Source organism: Sus scrofa, chromosome 6 (genome assembly GCF_054392235.1).
Source record: "Sus scrofa isolate SSC_HxYL_T2T_F1_AM1 chromosome 6, Sscrofa_HxYL_maternal_Yorkshire_Landrace_v2.0, whole genome shotgun sequence".
NCBI lineage: Eukaryota > Metazoa > Chordata > Mammalia > Artiodactyla > Suidae > Sus > Sus scrofa.
Genome location: NC_139388.1, coordinates 32854923 through 32880139, shown reverse-complemented (window position 1 = coordinate 32880139; position 25217 = coordinate 32854923). Strand labels below are relative to the sequence as shown.

General features: G+C 45.9%; 1 protein-coding gene across 3 annotated transcripts in view; it reads left to right on the top strand.

Moving 5' to 3' along the window:
* FTO (FTO alpha-ketoglutarate dependent dioxygenase) overlaps positions 1 to 25217 on the top strand; it is a 391465-nt gene that overhangs the window by 360206 nt on the left and 6042 nt on the right.

Sequence of the window (25217 nt, the reverse complement as noted above, 5' to 3'; positions counted from 1 at the left end):
TGCATTAAACGGCAACCTTCTCAAATCAGACATGAGTAGAGATGCCACATGGCGCTGGCCAAGGACACAGAGAGTTCATTGCCAAGGCATGTGAGTTTCGGTGCGGGGTCAGTTAGAGACACAGCAGAAAAAGGACTGATTTCCACCAGCATCTCTGTGCCCCCTGAGATGGGGGAGTTCGAGCTTCTCCTTCAGCTCAACTCCATCCCCACCCACTGTGCGTATCTGGGAAATTACATCTATGCAACATCAGGTAAAAAGACACGGTGCATAGGAAATGCGATTTGAACTGTTGAGTTCACTCCCTCCAGGCTCTCCAGCTCCTTCCAGTAAACCTCTAGAAAGCAGGCCAGCAGCGTTACAAAAACGTTGGCTCCAATACCACTTCATCCTTGCTGCAGAGGCTGGAACCTTATAGGAGCAACTTCACGTGGAAACCAACATTCCCACCGATGTAAGAGTTTTATGTAGAAAACTCGGGGGGGCCTCGGGTGTCCAAGTTCAGAATTCTGCCTCTGGTGAAGGTTCTAGAAGCTCAGGCATATTCTCAAAATGTCCTCAACATCACCTTCCTGTGTGCGGTGGGTGATTCTTGATCCATTAGTGGAACACGTTCTTTTGGAAATTTCAGGATTCCCGTAGTCTCTAAACAGTAAGATTACAATTAGATGTCACAGGTCTAGAAGCCCGTATTGTTTCCCATGCAATTTTAGGAATCTTTAAAAGTTGGTTTCTCAGGATAAGCAAATTTTACTTTAAAAACTTTATGAGGTGGGAGGGACCATTCTTCATTCAGGCTCCAGGAACCCTTTTTGGTTGCAAAAGACAAAAGAAAACCTTTTAAAACAAACTTTATGAGAAGGAAGAAAGTTCCCTTTGGGGAGCTTTTTTTTTTTTTTTTTTTAATTGGGTTTGTCTTCTTCGCCCTTATTTTGAGTGGAAAACAGAACATGTCACATACATATATTTCCTTAAGTGTAAAAATAAATACTCTAAGATGTATTTTTTTTAAATTGCGATTACATTACAGTGGTTTCTATGTACCATAGATTAGATTTTTATTAGGGGTTTTATTAAATAACTGGTGTTTCACCAACATCTAATTAAATCTTCTATCTAAATTGAACAGAAAATTATGGGGGGAAAGAAAGCATTTGTAGCAGACTTTATTACAGATAAGACTATTATTTGTTCATCTTAAGAATTTGAGATCAAATTTACAAGCAGCATCCTCATCAAATTTCTTTTCTGGGCTGCTGAGCCCTGGCCCCTTGAAAGCAGTCCATTATCTCCCCGCCTCCTTTTTATTATAGCGTCCTGGTTGTTGGCAACACTCCCGCTGTTTAAGGTTACTTTCATTAATTAACCGAAAGTTAATTTCTTTGCAAGCAAAATCTCTGATCTCATTATGTTGTCTTTAAAGCTGAAAGCTTCAGGTTTTCTGGTCTCCTTTGATGGCACAATAAAAAAGCATGCTCTTTATCTTAAGGGAAACTGTCTCCAGGGTTTAATTTAATAGTCCTTGAAATAGTTACAGCGCAGCCGGGCAGACTACAATAATATGCCAGTTTTAGAAAACCTTGGCTTTGTCAGAGTTCGAGAGCCCAGTGACTGATACAGACGTGGGCTCCAGGGCTCCGTGTCCATATACGTTCTGCATTTTACCTCTCGAAGCCCCATGTCTACATCCCATTTAGATGTCCCGTCGGAGATCAGAACAAACAGCAAAAGCAGTGTTTCTTCCAAAGTATGCCACTGCCCAGCCATCTTATTCTTTAGGATTCTGGAAAGTTTTCATGTGTGTGTGTGTGTGGCAGTTTGTATTTGCCTCTCCTGCACTGGCTACGTTGTCTTTTGTTCCTTGGATGGGTGGTACACAGACTTTTGGGGAGTGGTTGGGAGCCTGGCAAGCCTGGATTTAAATCCCTCTCTTTCATGGACGGGCTCAGTGTCCTTGGACAAGTTACTTCGCCTCTTTCTCGAAGCCTCAGCTTCCTCATTAGTAAACTTTGAATGACTATACAGAGTTAAGAAAATTAAATAAAGTAGCTGGTCCATAGCAAAGACGTACATGTTCAGTCCCCTTCCCTTGGCTGTCCTGTTCTAAGTCTTTATCAGCTCCATCTGTGTTTTCTCAGTTTGGGGTTCTCAGTATCCTCCTGATATTTGGGGGCTGGCATCCACATTGGTACATCAAAAGCCGTGGTTCGGGGGAGACGGTCAGATGCCACGGCGCATGTTTGGCATGAGTTCAGCGAGTTGGATTCTGCATGGCCCCGTGTGCTCTTTTATAGACGCGGGGATGTGAAGAGTGTATTTTCTTTGTCTGTCTGAGTTAGCTTCATGCTCAGTGAAATCTGGTTACTTTCTGGAGCATTAAATCCAGTGCGTTGAGAGAGCCCAAAATGTCTCTTCAGAGCCGCCAGGTGTAGGTCACACAGAGGGAAGAGAACCCTTCAGGTGGCTCAAGTCTCAGGAGCCATCCAGATACGCGGAGAAGCCATTTGTTCCACCGAGTCCCGCGACGTGACACATACACACAGCTGAGATTTACAGAAGCGGGTGCCGAGAGCCATGACCCGACAGGCGGCTTCAGAGACCTGGGAGACTGGGTCTGGGCCGTTTGCAGACGTCCCGGGTCCCCGTTCCTGCTGAAGGATGCAATGGACTCAACTCAAGCAGGTCAGAGTCACTTAGGCAGAAAATCCCGGGTCTTGGGAAGAAAAGTCATGTGTCTCTGGAGCCCTTGGCAGAAGCCAAAGGTCCAAGGTAATGTATTGGCAAAGATCCTGTCTGCTTTGGTGCCTTCCTTACTGCTCCCCCATGCTTTTAGGCAGAAATATTGTCGATGCTATTGATTAGTTGATCTGATAATCCGGCCAGCTCCCTGATGTGTTAAATTTCCTACTTTGGGATGACTGTAAGTGTGGGCAGAGTGTACGCTCTGGTTGGGGGGAGGTCTCGGTGGACCTTGCTTCGACACAGCTTCTACAGTGAGATTGCTCCGGGCATGACAGGTCGATTATTCTTTTGGCTGTCACACTTAACCCTTCCCAAGACCACGTTCCCCTCGTCATCCATGGCTTTTTTCCAGCTTTACTCTCGACTTGCAAAAACACTTTGGCTTCTGCATCAGGCCTCTAGGGTCTCTTGATTTATCAGCATTTATCCCATGTTTACGTTGAGGTTTTAATTTCTTTTGTTTCCTTTTCTGTGGTCAGCACCCTTCATTCTCTACATCTACCCTCCTTGACACGCCCTCCCTGGCAAAAATCCTATTCGCCTTCCTCCTCACCCTGTCCCCATCTTTAAACCTTCCATCAGCCATATCCCTCGTTTAAGAAAACTACACAGCACCTTAATGAAAGGTATGGGATGCACAGTGTGTTGGTGTCACAAGGCAGGGGGACCTAAGGTAAGGGCACTGGAGTTTTCTATAAGGAGCGGGATGATGGTACCTTGAGCTAGCACCATGTCACTGCAGCTGGTCTATCAGTTGCTTATTTAGAGCCCAGTGTGGAATAGCTAGAAACTTGACTGCCCTCTGGTTTGTCTTTCTTTACTTGTTATTTACCACATCCTCTCTTTGGCTTCTGTCTCCAAGCTCTTCAACCTGGTTGAAAGGGCGTCTCGGTGCCTTTGGAAACCCAAGCCACTGCTTCAGCTCTTGGGGTCTCCGGTGCTATTTGTTCAGTGTCCCAGCTTACTGTGCTTGACATCAATTCCATTCTCTGCCTCGGTACCAGGAGTGCAGGATGATGCCTTTAATCCCCTTTGCAAAATGACAACAACAACGACGACGACAATAAGGCCTCCTCCAAGCAGAGAATGCTAAGCCTAATTCAGATTTTTTTTTCAAAGTGGAAAACGAATCATAAATACCTGAGAAACGAGGTTCATCATGGAAGCCCCAAGAAGCCCTTTAACCTGGGCAGAATCTTATAACACAATTATATACAATTTCACACTTGACTGGCGCTGTTATTCGAGCAAAAATAACCATTTTTCTGCTTGCACTAAATGAACCACGAGAGCCATGTATCCAGCTGCAGAAAAATGTAGGATCACCCGTTCAGTCTGCATGTCATCAGTGTACTTGATGGCAAGGGCATTGTAGGATCAAAAGAGTTAATAATTGGATCCTGCCCACAGCAACCACACAATTAAGGGCAAGATTAGCAGAGATGAAAAATTTATTGTGAAAATGCAATGCTGGTCTGAAAAACAAAATCATTTCGCCGAGCAGTTGTTCTGTTGCCATAATCCTAATGATCAACTCTATTACACTAATAATAGGAGAAAAACTAATTGCAGTGAGGACAGGACAAATCTTTTTTAATCTGCGTTGTCATCCCAACTAAGTCCCAACCCATTTGTATTAACCTTTGCTGACAGAGTCACATGACGGACATAATTTCTTATAATTTACCAGCTATGGATCTAACCTTTCTTCATCAAATATTCATAAAGGCAGGGTTCTCAATGATTTTCTGTCTCTCTTCATATTTACAGCTTGTTGTCTTCTTCCTTTTTACAGTAATTTGGACACAATTGAAGTCAAATGGAATTAAAGTTAAATGCCTTTAGCAACTAAGGTGCCTAAAAGCAGAGACTTCGGGGAGGGGTCGTGAACTGAAAGGGGGGAGAGCTTGTGCTCCCGAGACCCTTCATGTCCCAGAGGAGTTCAAGTGGGCTGCCCTTTCCCCAAAGAGGAAAAAAAAAAAAAAGAAAAGTGAAATCAGCCAGAGAATAAGATGCCATTGCATTTCTTGGGGCTGCTCTTGCAGGATGCTCTGAAGCTAGGTAGAGACGGGGAGCCCCGGGCCTTCTTCTGTGGGAAGGGCTTGCTGGAAACCTCCGCTGCTGCGGGGACCAGGCCCTGTCCCAGCACGTGTGCCCAGAGGGGCCCGAGGGACACGCCAGGTGCTGTGATGGTGGACCGGAAGGATTGGTTGGTACAGTTACTCAGAAAACAAACATGAATATCTGCAGCCATTCCTGAGAGCATTTGGGGTAGAAGAACATCTGTTTCCACTCAGCTTCTTTGTTGCTTTGACAGTTTTCTTAAAAGACACGTAGATGAAAGAAGTTTTCTAAAGCTTAGGTGTTTAAGTAGAGCCACCAGCCCTTTATTTTTCCTCTCCCCCTTGCCAGGCTTCACTTTCAGTGGGATGGCAGAAGTGTGGGGGAAGATGAGATAGTCTTGTAGAAATCCCTTCTCAGCGTTCCCTTGTGGCCCAGCAGGTTAAGGATCAGGCGTTGTCACTGCTGTGGCTGGAGTCGCTGCTGGGGCGCAGCTTCGATCCCTGGATCCAGAACTTCTGCATGCCATGGGTGCGGCCAAAAAAAAAAAAAAAAAAATAGAAAGAAAGAAAGAAAGAAAGAAATCTCTTTCCAACTCCAGTCCTCCAAGGACCCTACCTTCACTCAAACAGCTAAGAATGTTGTAGGTCAATTCTCCCTTAAGATGCAAAGGAATCGTTTTACCTGGTTGACTTCAAACGCCTCCATTGACTAAGCCAGGAATTTACTTCTTGCTGACTTCCCAGAATTCTGACTGGTAGAAAGGAAGTTAGAACTGAAGGCAGTTAGATTCTTTAACAGCTGATTCACATCCCGAGCTCTAAGGTGCTTTGTTCTCTTCGCCATCAGTTTGCGTCGTTATCTATTTTAAATTACATGAGGAATATGCAAACACATAGACTTCGTTAAAAAAAATTAAAATTTTATAAAGTGCTTTTTGACCACTACTCTCAATCTCAGGCCTTCTCACCCTTCCAAACATTCCCTGCATGTATCGACATATATATGGACTGTAGACAAATGTTTTCTTTGTTTGTTTTACATAAATGGTTATTGCTAATAACCATTGGCTCTACCAATCAATACCCAGCTTCCTTTCGTTACTCAGTAATATATCTTAGGTTTGGAAATCTTCCCGAGTTTGAACGTATAATATAAATCTGTTCTATTTCATTGCTGCAGAGATGTCCATAGGTTGAATGTACCAGAGTATCCTTCCCATAGGAATGGACATTTCGGTTGTTTCCAGTCTTTCAAATTATAAGCAGTTCTGCAAAACACCATTATCTGTTTAGAAGTGAGATGGAGCGTGTCATTTTTTTTATCAGCCTTCTGGCTTTTGCAAATACAGTTTTGAGAATGTTTATAATGACCTGATAGCTCAAAAGAGTTTTTAAAAATGTTTTCTGCCAAGCCACGTTTCCTTTCTGATGCTAAGGACCAAAACAATTATGGGACATTTGGTATCAGAAGTGCCCTGCAAATAAAGACACATCCCAAATGGCAGTGGATTAAATGTTTTCAATGGGGGAAGAATGATAATCAGCTGTCAGAAATGCCCAAGGAAAGCTTGTTATGCAAGGAGACCGTCATCATGGTGTGTTTCTTGTTACACGGATTGAATTATACTGAAGGTCAGACCACATCCCCTGAGCTGCAGCTGCATCCTGGGAAATTCTCCTGAGTGGTACTGGGTGCTCCCTTTGCCTTGTTCGCCAACACTCATGCTATACAGAGGTGTCAGTGATTATGAAAAGGATGGTTTGCTAATTAGGATGTGCCTGCGTGCATGGTCTTAACAACCATTTCCTGTGCCTACTACAAATCCAATAGAAAATAGCAGGAAATGCTTTGAAAGGACAAAAAAAAAAAAAAAATTTGCCAGAAGTTTTGAGGGCTAAGTCCCATGAACATTTTTACCAAGGATCTCAGATACTTTGGGTCTTCTGGACCAGAATTGGATAGGTGTTGAGATGCCCACCAGATTCCTCTGGGTTAATGGAAGAAGTAAGGCATATACACGGTCAGATTTTATGCATTTGTAGAAGAACGGAATGAAAACTTCCAATCTGAGTGAATGTAAAGATTCTAAATATTTTTGAAATAATTCAGATTGATTACTATTAGGTTTAGGAAATAACTCAAAATTGGGTTGACAGTGTTGCCAGGTTGAGGTTTTGCTTGGGTGGAAACCAACAACTGACTTAGGCATGGCACGTAGATAGAAAAGATCCCGCCAGAGTTCATGAAAGAATGGGTATCTTATTCCTGTAGTTTCGTTTCAGGTTATTGACTGGCTCAGTCTCTTCATTCTATACTGGGCACTCTTATCCTTATCTTCTAAAAGGAGGAGTTGAGAGATTCTGCCAAAAGTTAGTAGAACCTAAGAAAAAAATAGATAGGTTCATCAAAATTAAAAACTTATGTACGTCAAAAAACATTGTCAAGAAAGTGAAAAGGCTCAGTGGGTTAAGAACCTGACATAGTGTCCATGAGGCTGCAGCTTCCATCCCTGGCCTTGATCAGCGGCTTAAGGATCCACCATTGTCACAAGCTGCAATATAGGTCGTTGATGTGACTCGGATCCGGCATTGCTGTGACTGTGGTGTAGGCCAGCAGCTGTAGCTCCAATTCAACCACTAGCCTAGGAACTTCCATATGCTGCAGGTGAGGCCATAAAAAAAAGAAAAAAGAAGACAGTGAAAAGACAACCTATAGGAGAAAATCTTGCAAATCATATATCTAATAAAAGTTTAATATCCATAATATGCAAAGAACTCCTAAAACTCAAGAACCAAAAGACAACCCTGATTAAAAATTGGGCAAAGTACGTGATTAGGTATTTCTTCAAAGAAGATATACAAATGGCAAATAAGCCCCTGAAAGGATGCTTAGCATCCTTAGTCATTAGAGAAATGTAAGTCAAAACCACAGTGAGAAGACTATTTTGCACCTACAAGGATAGCTGTAATAATTTTTGTTTAAATAACAAAACAAGAAGTGTTGGCAAGGATGTGGAGAAATCAGAACCCTTGTATGTTGCTGGTGGAAATGTAAAATCATACAGTGCCTTTGGAAAACAATTTGTCGATTCCTTGAAAAATTAAATGTAAAATTACCATATGACCCAGCAAGTCCACTCCTAGGTATGTATCCAAAGGAATTGAAAACTGGGAGTGAGGTGCTTGTATGCTAGTATTCATCGCGACATCATTCACAAGAGCCAAAAGGTGGAAACAACCCTAGTATCCATCAACAGGTGAATGGATAAACTTAATGCGTTATATACATGGAATGGAATATTATTCAGCCATAAAAAGGAATGAAATTCTCATACATGCTATCACCTAGACAAGCCTTAAAAACATCATGCCAAGTAAACTAAGCCAGACACAGAGGACAAATATCATTATGATTCCGCTTATATGAACTATCTAAAATAGGAAAATTCAGAGACAGAAAATAAATCAGAGGTGACTGGAGTTGGGGAAAGGGGGAATGGGAAATTGCCTAATGAATTTCTGTTTGAGGCGGTGAGAAAATTTTAGAAATAGACACTGGTGACGCTTGCACAACATTGTGAATGCAGTAAATACCACCGAAGTGTATACTTAAAAATGAGTAAAATGGCAGATTTTATGTTATATTTTTTGACCACGGTAACAAAAGTTAATGGAACCAGATATAGAATTTAAGCACATCCTAAAGTTCCAACAGTGTCCAATGAAGGAACTGAAAATACAGCAAACACTAATTTTATTTGCTACCTAACAAATCACCCCCAAATTTAGCAGCTTAAAACAGCTGTCGTTATTACTTCTTACATAACCACCCTGGTCTTCTGTGGGTTAACTCATCTGGAGAGGAGTTTCTTTTGCTGGCCTCGCTGAGGGTCTTACCTGGGACTGCAGTCAGGCAGCGGCTGGAGCAAAAAGGCTGGGCTCAGCTGGGGATTCTGGGATCACTGTGCCTCCATCTCTCCACGTGGCCATTCTGCGTGGCCTCTCCCGAAGGACACCCAGACTCCTTCTGTTAAGGCTCAAGACTCCCAAGAGCACAAAAGCAGAAGCTGCCGGACCTTTTAAAGGAACTGTGCTGGTGTCACCTGTGCTGCAATCTATTGCATAAAGCAAATGCCAAAGAGGACCAGCAGAGCTTTAGGATGTGGATGCATGCAGAAGGCATGGTCTGTTTGGAGGCTAGTTATGGCAAACACTGTTTGCCCGTGCACAGAGTAAGGAACATTGAAGGCTTATGTAACATTGCAGGAAGCTAACAGATAATACGTGAAGTTGGAAATTCAAGGAATGGCGGTATGTGTGCATTGGTGAGAGACAGAAGGTAACCATCCTTGGCAACACAGCCAGGAGTGGGATGAACTAGAGTGGGAGACTCTTGCCTTTTCATCATACAAACGCTTCTGTATCATTGGATTTAAGACCGTGAGTGTGTACTGTTCTAATAACATCATACGGCAGTGGAGTTCCCTTCATGGCTCAGCATTTAACGAACCCGACTAGGATCCATGAGGATGCGGGTTCGATCCCTGGCCTTGCTCAGTGGGTTAAGGATCCCGCGTGGCTATGAGCTGTGGTGTAGGTGGCAAATGTGGCTCAGATCCTATGTGGCTGTGGCTGTGGCATAGGCCTGCAGCTGTAGCTCCGATTCGACCCTAGCCTGGGAACCTCCATATGCCGTGGGTTCAGCTCTAAAAAGCTATATATATGGCGGTGGTTTGAACTGTAGCACAGGAGCCAAGTTCATAGCTTGGCCACAACACTCACAATCTCTGTGACCTCAGGCAGATTACATCACCCCTCAGTGCCTCAGTGTTCCCATCTGTAAGATGGGGATCAAAATTGTAACCTCAGAGCATTATGAGGATTACAATAAAGCCCTTATTAGCATGCCAGCCGGCACAAAGCAGATCCTCAAAAAATGGTGGTTAGCAATGATCACATTAAGAAAAAAAAAGCAAGCAAACCTGCAGTGAACTAGGGACCCCAAGACCCGGATTCTAGTCTCCTAACTTTGCCACGAATGCTGAGCAAGTGTGTTAAAATGGAGAAGGTATGAGCTGAAATGAGTTCCTGGAAACAGAGGTTCTGGCAAATCTGAAGTCCAGGAGAGCTAGCCGTGACTGTCAAAAATCCCTTTGCTGAAAAACGAGACTCCCCTCCCTCTTTAAGAGAGAGCTTCGGGTTCTTTACAGCTGAACCTGTTCCTTCATCCTTGTACTATACCCGCTCTGGAGGCATAATTCACAGCCTCACTCGCTGCCTGTCCAAAGACCTTTCTCCTGGGAAAGAACTTTATAAATCATTTTAAGTTAGTGGCCATAACTCCCAGGTGCTTACAGGAGACCAAGTGGAAAAGGACATTAACTTGGAACCAATTAAATTGCTTCTAGTCTGTATTTGCTGGCCTCCTGAACGAATCTCTCCCAGAAGGCCAGTCACGTGGTCAACCCTGTGTGGACCAGTAAAGAAGGTACAACTGGGCTCCCGACGACCGCCCCCTCCTCCCCCCCGGGAAGGCAGATGTCCCGTGCTCCTCTGCCCCATCAGGAAGCAGCATGATCTAGCCGAGAAGTGACTTAAAATATTCTCCTCCCAGAAGCAGTTACCTGGTTTGTTGGGTTTTGTTTTTTGTTTTTTGCTTTTTAGGGTTGCACCTGAGGCATATGGAGGTTCCCAGGCGAGGGGATGAATCAGAGCTGCAGCTGCTGGCCTACGCCACAGCCACAGCAACTCGGAGCCGTGTCTGCGACCTACACTACAGCTCATGGCAACGCCGGATCCTTAATCCACTGAGGGAGATGAGGGATCAAAGCCGTATCCTCGTGGATGCTAGTCAGGTTTGTTACTGCTGAGCCACGATGGGAACTCTGAAGCAGTTGGCATTTTCAAATGCCCTTTTCCTCTTTTTCCACCATATACTTGAGCAAAACGAATGAATGGTATACTTTGTGGCATCGGTTGGAGGCCAGAGCAAGAACTGTTTGTGGAGGGAAGGCTGTCTGAGACCTGTCCCCTCATGACACATGGGCAGGCCAGCTGCTGAGGGCACTTTACACATAGGACCCCAGCCCCGTCACTTACTGGGGGTTGCCTTTGGGCACTAGGACCCGGGCAAGTCAGTCTCCAGCTAGAAAGAGCCATTTAAATTAGGAACAGCAAGTTCCTTCCCTCTCGCTCTGAGCTCACCTATCAGCTCAGGCTGCCGAGAAAGCATAATGGCCTGTGGTCTGTGCCAGCTCCCATGTGGGTCCTGACTGCAGCAGCATTCTTCCAAAAAGTGTAAATTCTAACTTAGCAGTCTGCTGAGAAGCCTGGCTCCCTGGCAGGCCAGGCACGGGGGGCAGGAGGTGACAGCCGCTAATCAGGTCCTTGCTGCGCCGTCCTGACTCACCGCCGAGCCCTGGCCCGTTCCCAGCTGACCCTGCTCCTGTAACGCTCAGTCAGGAGCCGAACTTCTCCATTAATCGGCCTGTTTGCAGGCGCCGGAAAGGTGACTTGTAACAGGCCTCTGGTTCCCAGCCTCCTCTCTAATGACATTCTGCACAAGCAGAGTCGTCCTTTGATTCCCTGTGACCTTCTGAATTTTGGCAAATGAGAAAGGGCCCGGGATCCGCCTCCAGGGCCTAAGGGTGTCTTTCCTGCAAAGAGACACTTGTCTCCACCCCTCACTCCTCCTCCATCTCTCACTGGCACCAGGCAAGGACATGGCCTCGCTCTTTTTCCCCGTTGGGAAAAGCCTTCTTCCCGGATCCAAGGGGCTTTGAGATGAGGCAGCTAGCCCTGGTCCACGCGTGAGTATTTGCCAGACGTGACTCCAGGGCTCTGTGACTGTCTCGCCTTGACAGATGACAAAATGCTGCCCAAGTGCCCTTCCCAAGGTCACCCCACCAGCAGACACTCATGCTGGGGGGATGCGCTCCTCCCAGGCAGTGCGGGAACTCCAGATCCAAGCTTTCAAAGCCCTGGAGCGGGAGAGGATGCGCCAGCCCTTGGAAGACGAGCACGTGCTAGACTGTAAGCGATAAATAGATAATGGCCGGTCTCTCTGCCTGCTTTCTCCGTGCAGACGCCCGGGTGGGAGCACCGTGGCTGTGATGATTAATGAATCAACCCACCCAGTTAACCTGTGGTTTGGAGGCCACATGCAGCCCTAAGGCAAGTCTCTGGGCAACTTATCCTTCCTCTCCGAGGCGCCGGTGGGCTCTGTCCACGGTGGCGTTGCCCGCAGCCCAGCAGCAACTTCAGTTGGAGCATTTCAGAATTCAGTCGGCTTTCTATTGAAGTGCCATTTTTCAGAAACTCTTTCCAACCCAGTCATTTTAGAAGCCATCCCCGCGTGGACTCAGAGGCCTGCCCCGTCTTCCATGGCCCACAGCCTCTAGTATTACCCTTCCCCAGGCTGAATCCACGGCCCCCACAAGGCAAAGGACAGCAGACACTGGATGCGTGTTGCGTTGCCTTGCGTTCCAAAGATTCACATTCGGTGAACGTAGGAACACAGGGAGGCTTTGGCAGTATTTCTGCATTTCTCTTCCAGCACAAAGAGGAACAAAGCCAGCAAAGCTATCAGGAGGGTCAAGTTCAGTGTCCTCCCCTGACACCCCCGCCCCCGCAGCCTGGGGAGGGCCCATCAAGCCAGGGAAGGGTCTTAAGGAGGGTATCTTGCTTCCTGAACCGAACACTGCAAGGAGGTTGAACATACAAGTTCACTCTCATGAAATGACCCAGTTCGTAAAGGAGTGAGGGGTTTTCTGCAGAGCAGGGGACGAAATCCCATCACGGCCCTGAATCAACCCTGCAGGGCTTTGCTGCCGCACTTAGAATAAAATCAGTCTGTGCAGTAGCGTCAAGACCCTGGTCCTGCTTCCCTTGGTCACCATCCTTCAGCTGCAGTGGCCTTCCTACTGTCCCTGGACCATGCCTGACTCATTGTCACCTACAATCCTCTTCCCCCAGATAGATGCCCATCAGAGCCCTCCCCCACCCTCCAATCTCCCTCTTATTCATTTCCTGTTTGATTTGCTCCAGAGCATTTATCTCTAGCAGAAATTACCTTAATATCGATTTGCTTACATCGTGTGGAGAGAATACCAGTTTCTCATCCTGTCGCCATTCTTTCCTCTTCCTGAATATAGAATCCCAGCTTTGATGGAGGAGAGAAGCGAGCAGCACATCCAGTTAAAAACTGACACTCCTGGAGTTCCCCTTACGGCTCATTGGTCACGAAGCTGACTAGTATCCACAGGGAGGCAGGTTCGATCCCTGGCCTCGCTCAGCGAGTTAAGGATCTGGCATGGCCACGAGCAGTGGTGTAGGTCACAGATATGGCTCAGATCCCACGCTGCTGTGGCTGTGGTAGAGGCTGGCAGCTGCAGCTCTGATTCACTGTCCTAAAAAAAACCATAACTAAAGCAAAAATCTGACACACCCCAGCCTCTTCTGCAGCCCAGGGACTGAGTTCTAGTTAGTGAGATAAAGGTGAAGGTTGGTTGGATGTCTTCCTTAGAAAAAGGGTCTAGGGGCGTATTTTCCCCCCTCTCTCCTTTTTCCAGGTGAGGTGGTCAGGCACCTCGAACGTAAGGTGACCTCAAGGATGGCAGCCATCGGCTAAGAATGGCAGAGCCATAAAAATAGATGGAGGGACCCAGGTCTCGGATGTCTGTGGATTGCTGTCATGTGACCTCCTCAAACTTCTTTAATGCAAAAGAAAAATAAGCTTCCATCTTCATCAGCCACTGTTAATGTCTAGTCCCTTTTGCGTGCACCTCAAAGCAGTTTATAACTAATACACATGTTTATTGTGTGTCTTCCTCCACTAGAATGTACCCTCCACCAAACCTGGAACTTTGGGACACCAGTATCTATAGATCTTCGTACTGAGTAAACATTTGTTGAATGAATGAGCAGATGAATGAATACACCCCTGCACGCATGTGCACAGGTAGCAATAACCAAACCTCTTCTGCCCCAATCCTGGCTTGATCAGCAGGCAGGCCCTTAGTGAGCTACATTGAATTGTCATCCCTTTTTAAAAATTGGAGGGCAATTGATTTAGAATACTGTATTCGTTTCAGGTGTACAGCGAAGTGATTCTGTTATCATATAAATATATATGTATATACGTGTATACGCATTCTTTAAAAAAAAATCCTTTTCATTATAGTTTATGGAATTGTCCTCCTTGATCACTGAACCTAGTAGCATAGATATTTATATGGGAGAAACACTTTTTTTTTTTGTCTTTTGTCTTTTTAGGGCCGCGCACCCACGGCATTATGGAGGTTCCCAGTCCAGGGGTCTAATCGGAGCTGTTGCTGCCAACCTACACCACAGCCACAACCACAGCCACACCAGATCTGAGCTACATCTGTGACCTACACCATAGCTCACAGTGATGCCGGATCCTTAACCCACTGAACGAGACCAGGGATCAAACCCACAACCTCATGGTTCCTAGTCGGATTCGTTTCCTCTGTGCCACAACAGGAACTCCAAGAAACACCATTTTAATTTCTAAACGTTAGCTGCAGAAACAGTGTCATTCAGTTCCTAGGGGTGTAAAATGCAGATTTGCTTTGGATTTAAGATGAGGGCATTTCTGATGTCTTTGGAGTTCAGGGGCCTTGTTAGCATAACAGTCGTGATGCTACAGTTAGTTGCTCAGACTTCTTACCCTTCTGCCAAAGAGCTACAGTGAAATATAATTTTGTTCCTGTCATAAAACATCCATAGGCAGATGGAGCCGTTTATTATGGCTAATCTTGAAATGAAATGGCAGCTTAGAGAACCCAGGGATTCTTGGGCTAGAGTAGAATAGTTCCCAGTGGGATCTTTGATACATATGTGTTATCTCAAGGGGGTTAGAATTTGCCTGCAAAAATAGGTTTTGAATCAGAGTTAACAGTGACTGATATTCTTCCAGTTCTACAAACAGAGGAAGCACAGTTTCATGGAAAAACACTGAACTAGCAAATGACCCAAGGTTCCATCCCAGCAACGTGACTTACCAGCCACGTGACCTGGAGCAAGGCTTCCGTGTTCTAATCTACCCAGCTGGGACACCTTTATTTTCTTCCGGAGTAGTGAGGAGTGAGGGTCACCTGAGATAAAGTATGTGCAGGTAAACCATAATATTTAGATATAAAATCCCAATCTTTTAATGATGAAAATAGCCTTAGGTTTTGTCTCACCGAACCCTTCATTTTATAGATCTGATTCAGATGAGCAGAAAGTCAATGTTTTGCCCAAGGTCACAGGATAGGGTAGTGGCAGAGCTGGGTCTTGAATTCCCAGACCGATTTTCTTTCTACAGTCTCGTCTCCCTTGTCAATGGGTAATAACAATACTATTATTTCTCCTTTGATGGTGCCTTGTACTTATATTGTCATTATCGTAAAATTGGTGATATTGCGGAGAGATGACTTCTGTGTTAAGGAAGCATGGTTGCAAGGTCAGATGTGAGTTGCTTTTAGCCATTTGTGCATCCCACTGTGTTTACTGTGGCTACAGTGCTCTAGGCTTGGAGGATACAGCAGCAATGAGTTAAAGAGAAATCCCTGCCTTCAGGGAGCTTACTCTATACACACACACGCATACCCCCAAATGGTATCAAGTATTGTGAAGGAAATGGGGCAGGAGGAGAAGGTGGGGAGCGGGGCGTGTGGGGGGTTGGGTGCGGAGGAAGGGGAGATGTCGCTGACTTAAGTAGGACAGTCAGGGAAGGCCTCACTGGATGGATGGTGTTGGGGCAGTATGGCCTGAAGGCGTAGGGCAGCGGGCCACACGGTTATCTTAGGGGAAGAGTTTTCAAGGCTGAAGAAGCAGGAGATAGGAAAGCCCCGAGACCGTTCTTTGTCTGTTCAAGGAAGAGCAGATAAGCCAGTAGGACTGCGCGAAGTGAACAGCGAAGTGGAAAGAGAGGTCACGGCATAGGGGTGGGAAAAGGGGTGGATCATGCGGGGACGCATGGACCATCCTAAGATATTTTTTTTTCTTCCTTTTTTAATAAAGTTTTATTGAAGCAGAGTTGATTTACCACGTTGTGATTGTTTCTGCTGTACCACAGAGTGGCTCAGTTATCCATGTACACACATCCGTTCTCTCTCAGATTCCTTTCCCACATAGATGATCACGGACTATTGGGTAGAGCTCCCTGCGCTGCACAGCGGGTCCCTGTTGGCCAGTCATTCCATCCACCTCAGCGTGCCTATTGCCAATCCCAAACCCCGAGACCATCCCTCCCACCCCCACCACCTGTCCCCTTTGGTAACCATAGGTTTTTCAAAGTCTGTGAGTCTGTTTCTTTTCTGCAAATAAGTTCATTTGTATCTTTTTTCGGATTCCACACATAAGTGATATCATATGATTCTCTTTTGCTGTCCCACTTACTTCACTTAGTATGATATAGTGGTGAGCATAGCTGCCTTCCATTGTAAGAATTTTGACCTGAACTCAGCTTTCAAACCAGCGCAAAGCATAAATTCATCAGAAGACTGGGATGCCCTTGATCAATTGGCATTCTCTTTTGGCTCACCATCTTCTCTGTAATTCTGCATTCCGACTGTTGGTTTGGGGCTCCACCGAGTTTTCTGTGTAAGTGCTCTTGACCTATTAGTGAATGTTCTTAAAGAAGAGAAGAGAAGCAAAGGCCCAGTAGCCTCGTGTACTGTCTAAGGTTAAAATAAACTTGGGAAATGTTTCTCGGCATCCAAAAACCAATTAGGCAGGTTACACGGAAGTATTTCTAAAAACAGCAGCACAGTGGAAATAGACTGACAGGTGAGCAGATGGGAGAACCATCAACTCAAATTTATTTCACAGCTTACAACTCAAATGAGCATTCCAAAGGCAGAACAGCTGGCCTTTTCTTCTGTAAGCCATTGTCCTTTGCTTTGCTCATCTCTCAAGAGTATGAATGGATTACACTGCGATGGCAGTCTGTCTGTCGGTCTTTGATTTTGCAGGGAGAAATCCTTTGGAGGAAACAAGCTCTTGATGTAAATCAGATTCGCCTGTAATGTCTGCTTCTTCCATAGGTTATGACGTTTCTAACTGCTGGAAATCAATGGCGTTGGCCTTTGAGTTTTCGTTTTCGTAACCGTGTTTATTACCTCGGTGACGGCTGTTCTCTGATGCTCAGTAAATGGAATTTAACCAGAGAGTCAAAAAGCAAAATCTTCAGGTCTGCGAGAAGAAACACTTTTTAAAACGTTGGTGTACATCTGAAAATCACAGCTGCCTTGAATTTCTGCCCGTGAGTTATTCTGGAGTCTTTCTGAAGTTTGCGACCGTCCCGTGCAAACTTAAGTTTCAAGCAACGGGGAAGTCACGAAGTTTGGAAAGGGTTATCTTTGGTGCACATCAGGGTCCTTTGTGGGGGACTGTGCTGACAGAGGACAGCAGAGAGACCATATTCCATGGCTGAAAGGAGGGCTTGATACTACCCGGTGGGGATTTTGTTCCCGTAATTGCATCAAATTGGACCTTCTGCCATGTTGCAGGTATAGCATTAATATCACTCATTAAGGCACATGCTTGTATGCTTTCTCTCCCAATGGCAGAGTCACCGGCAGAATATATTTTCTTCCAAAGTGTTTGTTTTCATTGTTGCCCTTTAAAAATAATGAGTTCATTCTATTCCCTTGCAAGGAAAGTTACTCTAGACTGCTTTGAAATTGTATATCTTTTGTCGAGCACATTTCTGCAGTGGTTCCACAGCTTTGTGTGCTGGGGAACCCAACCCGGCCTCTCTTAAAACTCCCAACCAGGCTGCCTCAGACGCGATTCATATAATAGTCCAGCTGATTTGACCTTTATATTGTTACCCTGGGCCAGGTAGAAGTCAGGCAAGTTTCAGGTGACCCTATCATGTGACCAGGGATCAAAGGTCAGCAGCTCCTAAATGTTCAGCTGTCAAGGTAGCCCATTCATCACTCTCATTATGTAACTGACAAGCCGACAAATGAAGCCGGGGATAAAGTTGTCCTCAACCCTCCACCTCCTGGGTTTACACCGCAGTGGTGGACCAAGCAGTCGCACGTGGTAAGTGGCTCCCCGGGCCTACCGGCATATGCCTGAGATGGGGGAAGGACTCCAGGGGGCCTGATCTCCGTGCCAGACCCTGCAAAGTCACCAGTTGCCTGCCTAGGGGGTCAAGTTGAGGATCTACAAGAACTGACCCTAACTCCAGTATCCTCTGAAATGGAGGTGAATTTAATGTGAATTCTCTATGGACCCAAAGATGCCCCCCACCAACCCCCACATTCCACCTGCAGCACCTCGTGGTCCTCTGTGGCAGGTTAAGATGGTGCAGCGTTTTTGCAAACTGGTCCAGTCTATAGAGTCACCTGTGGGCGTTCCTGCTTGGCTCAGCTGTTTAAGAACCCAACTGGTATCCATGAAGATGAGGGTTCGATCCCTGGTCTCCCCCAGTGAATTAAGGATCTGGTGTTTGCTGTGAGCTGTGGTGTAGGTCTCAGACATGGCTTGGATCTGGTGTTGCTGTGGCTGTGACGTTGGCTGGCAGTTGTAGCTCTGATTCGACCCCTAGCCTGGGAACTTCTATGTGCCGCAGGTGCGGCCCTAAAAAGAAAAAAATGTATTCATGAAGAGTCACCTGTGAAAATTCACATGGACAGGAACTTCCCTGGGGGAGCCTAGCTTGGGGCTAGATACCCTTGGAAAACTGTTTATAGCAAGGACCCGAAATGATTCTTTTGATGCTTTTATTTTGGAATAGTGCAAAGGGTTCAAGATTTGGAATCAGACCATTTTGCTGAATCCAGACCCTATTCTTTCTTTAGCTGTGAAACCTTGGACAAGTTAGTCAATCCTCTGGGCCTCCTTTTCTGTTTGATTAGAAGACGTAGACACTGCCTGACACTTGCAACAGTGAAAACCTCTGAGAAACGAGGAGAGGGGTGAGGGGATGTGAGGGTCACACAGTACCGTCACGTGGGTTGGGAAGATACCCCAGAGGAGGCAGCAAATAGTACAGATGATGGGGAAAGCGGAGAGGCAGCCTCCCGGCCCCTGCCAGAGCAGCGATGCCTTTGAGCCATTCCACTGCCAAAAAGTGTCCCTGCTGTTTATACCAGCAAGAAGCCCCTCAACTTTGTCTCTTCCTCTCCCGACCTCTTGGAGGTACTGTCTGAGCCCCTCATCCCTCACCCCAGGGGCTTCTCTTCTTTGGGGGAGCCTTTGCCTTAGATCAGAGGAGCTCCTAGCGGTGATCTGAAGTGCGACGAAGCCCTGGTTCCATATGCAGGATGACTGAAAAAACCCTTGTCAGAGGAAATTTCTCCTTGGATCCCAAGTTGAAACTCGAAATATTGTCATTCAACAAAACCAAACGCCCTGCTCTTCATGGTTCCGGGGCTATATAGTATAGTAATATTATCTTTCAGAGAAATGGTAGATATTTTTTGGTGTCAAGAAGAATTGGGATCTGGGAGAACTGTTGTTTACGTTGAAAATGTTGGGTTCCGGAGTTCCTGTTGTGGCTCAGTGGTTAACGAATCCGACTAGGAACCATGAGGTTGTGGGTTCGATCCCTGGCCTTGCTCAGTGGGTTAAGGCTCCAGCGTTGCCGTGAGCTGTGGTGTAGGTCGGCGGTTACAGTTCCAATTGGACCCCTAGCCTGGGAACGTCCATATGCTGCGGGAAGCGGCCCTAGAAAAAAGGCAAAAAGACAAAAAGAAAAAGAAAATGCTGGGTTCCAAACAAATGTGGAGAACACAGCTGTTTGCACAGCCCGGCTTTGCCTGAGCTCTTCCCAGGGCTGTTCCCTCTTCCTCCTTTTGAGGGGACAGTACAGGCTCACAGTAGGTACTCCGTAAACATGCTGACTGACTAAGGTCTGGACCACAGGTCCTCCACGCTGAATGGGCGCAATGGTTTGTTGCAAAAATGGCTGGTTATCCAGGTGACCGCATGGCATTATCCTGTGTTCAAAAGCATCTGGGGGATGTTTGGTTCTTAGAGCATCTAGGCAAACTATCTTATGTTAAGCCTTCTCCCTTCTTCTCTGAAATGCGAGGCCAAAAGCAGATCCTTATAGAACCGAAAGTCAAGTCTGGCTTCTCAAGTGGTCATGGCTGAAAAACTACTACCTGCTAAAAAGGTGTATTGACACCCGCCCCCCCCAAAAAAAGCTGACCAGCTGACCCATGGGCCAAAGTGTGGTCTTTCCCCACTCTGATGTGTGTTGAGTTTACTGATCTGGGAACACGAGCATGTGGCAGAGAGGCAAGCGGTGAAAAGCCTTTCAGAGAGAAAGCGAGGGTGTCCTTTGTTGGAGCTCTCAGGAGTTGGTTTTGCTGCGTGGCTCTGCCGTAGGTAAACTGAGGTATACACATCACACAAGCTGATTTTAGAAAAGCAGCTTTGTCAGATAAACCATGGTGACAGGTGTGACAGGATGGCTCTTTCTCTGCCAAGTTGTCCACAGAGCCACGACGGCAGTAACCAAAAGTCCAAGAAGACAAACGATAAAGCCATTCACTCGTCTCTTAAAGGATTTGGCGTGTCCAGGGTGGATGATTATAAACAGGACTGCACGCCCTTCTCAGCCCTCAGACAGGTTGTGTGGGGGAAGCATAGCGAGACCGTGAACACGGTGCAGCGGAGTGGCCTCTGAAGGGGAGATTTGAAATGTCATGTTTAAAGTAGATGTTATGGAGACTCAGAGTCATTCGCGGAATCCTTGAAATCATACATAAAGCACTCAGGGATTTAGATCCGGTGTTATATGAAAAAAGTAACTTTTCATTGAACCCTGGGATCGCTCCGCGTGGCAAGATGCTGCGACTCTGCTGGGCCTGGAGAGACGGAGACTGGAGGACACCAGGTCCCATGTGGTCTCCGGCTCCCTCCAGAGCGCGGAAGGCCATTGAGGAGAGTGCTGTCCCTTTAAAACATCGTTCTTTCCCCCTTTCTTTTCATGCTTCTCCCGGCAGTTAGGTTTTGCAGGTCAAAGGTCAACTTGATGTGATACCACCTCAGGCTTTTCTGCCCGAGTGAGGCCTCCGTGCTGGTTGACACTGTTTGGGGGAATGTATTCTCTGACACCCTAACAGAGGCTCCTAAGTAACTTGACTGTCAACTCCTCCTCACACGTTAAAATTCCAGAAAAAAATGCTGACTTGAGGAAGAGTGCCATGTTTCAGTCCTTGGTTATCTTCTGATGAAGTTGTGAGTCTAAATTGTTCTAGTCTTTAGAATTGTGATGTCTTCCACACTTATTTTTTTTTAAGTTTCTTTTCTTTTTGGCTGCAGCATGCAGAAGTTCCTGGGCCAAGGATGGAACCCATGCCACAGCAGCAACCCAAGCCATAGCAGTGACAACATGGGATCCTGAATCCACTAAACCACCAGGGAACTCCACTGATACATTATTTTTAATGGCTGCATTGTATTCTATTATCTGGATGCATGTAGTTGATTCTCCCCCCCACACACACTTATTTTTAACCATTACAGGCTCCCCCTTGCCAGTGTTGCCTAATCGGCTGTGTTTTAAAAATCGAACTGGTAGCGTTCCTATTATGGCACATCGATTTAAGGACCTGATGTCTCCATGAGCATGCGGGTTCAATCCCTGGCCTCACTCCTGTGGATTAAGGATCCTGTGTTGCCACATGCTATGGCCTGGGTCACAGAAGCAGCTCAGATCAGGTGTTGCTGTGGCTGTGGTGTAGGCCTGTGGCTGTAGCTCCCATTCAACCCATAGTAGCCAGGGAATTTCCATATGCCACAGGTGTGACCGTAAAAAAGGGAAGAAATAAAAATAGGACTTGTGTTACATAGGAAGGGGCTCTTGAGGTATGATGCTGCATTTGTGTTGGTAGTTTACATATTTTAAAGGGCTTCTATGTATACATTATTTAATTTTATCTTTATATAATCTAGTGAAGCAGTGAAACATCAACTTCATGCAACAGCAGAGGAAACTAAGAGGTTGAGGGATTTGTCTCAAGGTCCCCCCAGAATACAGTTGACCCTTGAAAAAGTTTGAACTAAGCAGGTTCCCTTATAGATGGAGTGTTTTCTCAGTAAATACACAGTTGGCCCTCCTGTCAACCCAGAACCTGAGGCTACAGGGGGCCAACTGTAAGGGACTGGAGTTCCCATGGGTGTTGGTACCCACAGGGGATTCCTAAAACTGATGCCCTGAGGACAACAATGGCCAGCTGTTTAATTAGAAGTAGTTTATGCTCTTAAGAGATGAAGATGTATCTTTTATTCCTCTAGACAATAGGTACTTATGCTCTGAGAACCTCAAAGTCATTAAAATGCAAAGAAGAAAAAGTTTTGTCCCTCACTTGTGGGAATAATTGTCCTAAAAGTGCTGGGGGAGGCGGGGGAAGAACCATTTTGCTCCCTTCTTCCCTGAATTGGTTTGGAATCTCCTGGTTTATCTGTACTTGGCAAGAATAGCTGAGCAGTCAAGGGACAGGGCCCATTTGGGTCCAAATAGGAATCTAGGAGAGATGGAATGTGGTGGAAAAGGCAGCCAGCCAGGAATCCAGGGCCCCCCCCCTCCACCTCCCCCAAGCTCCACCTGCCATTGGATTAAGCCGGGGCAGGGCAGCCCTCACAAGAAATGAGAATCAGATACCTCTGCCTCCCCATCTGGCTCAGTTTCTTGGGCACATTGAGTGAAACAGTGCTGTGGGTTGAGATTCTTCGGGATGCTTATATAGAATGAACTTATTTTAACAGTAGTTACTCTCTTCTTTCGCATTAAAGAATTCTCTCTCCGGCGTTTAATTTTTCTTCTCGCCTCTGTGGCCTGCATTTGGTAATCTTTCTCCATCAAGTTCTGGTTTTTTGTCCTTTTTATTAAGCTTGCTTATCCCCATGAGTCTTTTAGAAGGAACCATTTCTCCCGAAATCTGTATCATTTCCTCAAGAGGAATGAAAAGGTTACCTGTCCTTTATTTGTCGCAAAATTTAGGGACAAGGAGGAAGCCCGTATGTGTTTTCTTAAAATCAATGGCCAGCACATTACTGTAAAACCTATTGATTAAAAACACAAAGTGTAATGTTAGTCATTTAGGCTGTGAAGTGATGCAATAAGGGGAGAAATTTATCCTTTGACTCTTGCATTAACCTTTTATTGACTGCTTGCATACCCATAATTAACACACACTTTAGCTAAAGTGGTTAATTTCAGCATGGCCACTGTCCTTCACTAATGTGGCTGCAATCCCGACCATCCAAACAGAAGTGTAGCCCTGGGGAAATCAGCCGGCAGTGGGGCCCGGCAGGAGTGACACCTGTGGGAGAAGACGAGGGGGACCTCTGGGCAATCTAGGGGTGGGCCAGCCAGTGTGACACCTTTCAGTTGCTTCCTGTTACGTTGCTAGGTTATTTGGGGAAAACCTTTCCTAAGTAGCAAGAGTCTGGAGGGTGGCTTCTACAGTCCTTTGAGTTGAAATAATGTAAATTTAAAAAGAACAAAGTAATGCCATTGGCAGCAACATGGATGGAACGGGAGACTCTCATACTCAGTGAAGTAAGTCAGAAAGACAAATACCGTATGATATCACTTATATCTAGAATCTAATATACGGCACAAATGAACCTTGCCACAGAAAAGAAAATCATGGACTTGGAGAACAGACTTGTGGTTGCCGAGGGGGAGTGGTGGGGAGTGGGATGGTTTGGGAATCTGGGGTTAACAGATGCAAAGTATTGCCTTTGGAATGGGTAAGCAATGAGATCCTGCTGTATAGCACTGGGAACTATATCTAGTTACTTATGATGGAGCAGGATAATGTGAGAAAAAAGAATGTACATATATGTATGTGTAACTGGGTCACCTTGCTTACAGTAGAAAATTGACAGAACACAGTAAACCAGCTATAATGGAAAAAAATTAAAATCATTATTTAAAAAAATAATGTGAATTTGGGAAGGAGCAAGAAGTATATATAATTTGCCTCTGCTCCCCTTGTAATATTCCGTAAAAGAAGCAGAGTTTTCTGAGTAGATCCAAGTTTATTTGCTAACCCCAAGCATTCGCAAGAGGATTTTTCTTCAGGATGGGAGTGGAAAGGACAAGATCGAAAGAGGGAAACTTTAACTGTCTTAATGTTTAGCTGAGTTTTCTTACTGTTTAGTCGGCTTCAGAATGATCTACTATCCTTGGAACACTGAGTTTAGAAAAGCTTTTTTAGCTTTCTTTAGAAAGATCATACAGCTCTCGTCATTAAAACTGTCTTCTTTTCAAAGTTTCCTGGTGGCTCAGCGGGTGAGATCCAGCACTGTCACTGCAGTGGCCTGGGTTTGATCACTGGCCCAGGAACTTCCGCATGCTGCTGGTGCAGCCAAAATAAACAAACCAAAAACTGGCTTCTTTTCATGCAAAAGCCAGTGTAGATGATGCCAGCACTCTCTTGTTTTCTGGGTAGAAATTTGTCTCCAATAGAAATACTATCTCAACCTAAAACAAAGGCCAGGGATTTGATGTCTCCAACCCAGATGATCCCTGCACACACTGCACCACATCAGCAGTAGTGCCACATTAGCAGGAACATCGGCATCCACTTGGCAGGCAGGACCATGACAATGGATGCTGTAAAAGGTGAGAGGTCATGGAGAGATGGGATGAGTGGCTGGCATATCAGCCAAGACACCTTGGGTTGCAAGTGCCGGTAGAACCTGACGCAGACAATAACAAGCTCGTGAAACGGAAAAAAATCTAGGAGTTCCCATTGTGGTGCAGTGGAAACGAATCTGACTAGTTTCCATGAGGATGTGGGTCCCATCATTGGCCTCCCTCAATGGGTCAGGGATCCCGTGTTGCCGTGAGCTCTGATATAGGTCGCAGATGCAGTTCGGATCACGCGTTGCTGTGGCTGTAGTGTAGGCTGGCAGCTACAGCTCTGATTCCACCCTTAGCCTAGGAACTTCCATAGGCTGTAGATGTGACCCTAAAAAGCAAAAAAATAAAATAAATGAAAAAGTAAGCCTACCTGACTTCAGGGGAGGCTCAATCCAGCTATTCAAACCTTGTGACCCAGGACCCAGCTCCTTGCTGCGTGGTAGCAAAGTGACTGGTGGTTCCAGATCCCACATGCTAATAGGATAAAGGAGGTCTTTTCCTTTAGCTCCCAGACCAGTCCTTTGATTTACTCCCTCAGTCTTGCCCCAGACTGGGTCATGTGCCCCCCCGCCCCCAACCCCTGTCTGGGGCTGGGAGAATGGGGTTGCTGATGAGGTGAAACTAGTCAAGGCTCTCCCCCTGGCTGTGGAGGTGGAGCCAGTCCCACCCAAACCCTGTGGCTAAGCTTGGGGACGGGATGGATCCTCCATGGGAAAATTAGAATCTTCCTTGGGAAAGGGGGAATAGACACAAGGCAGTGAATGGCCTCCACTGCCAGGATTCCT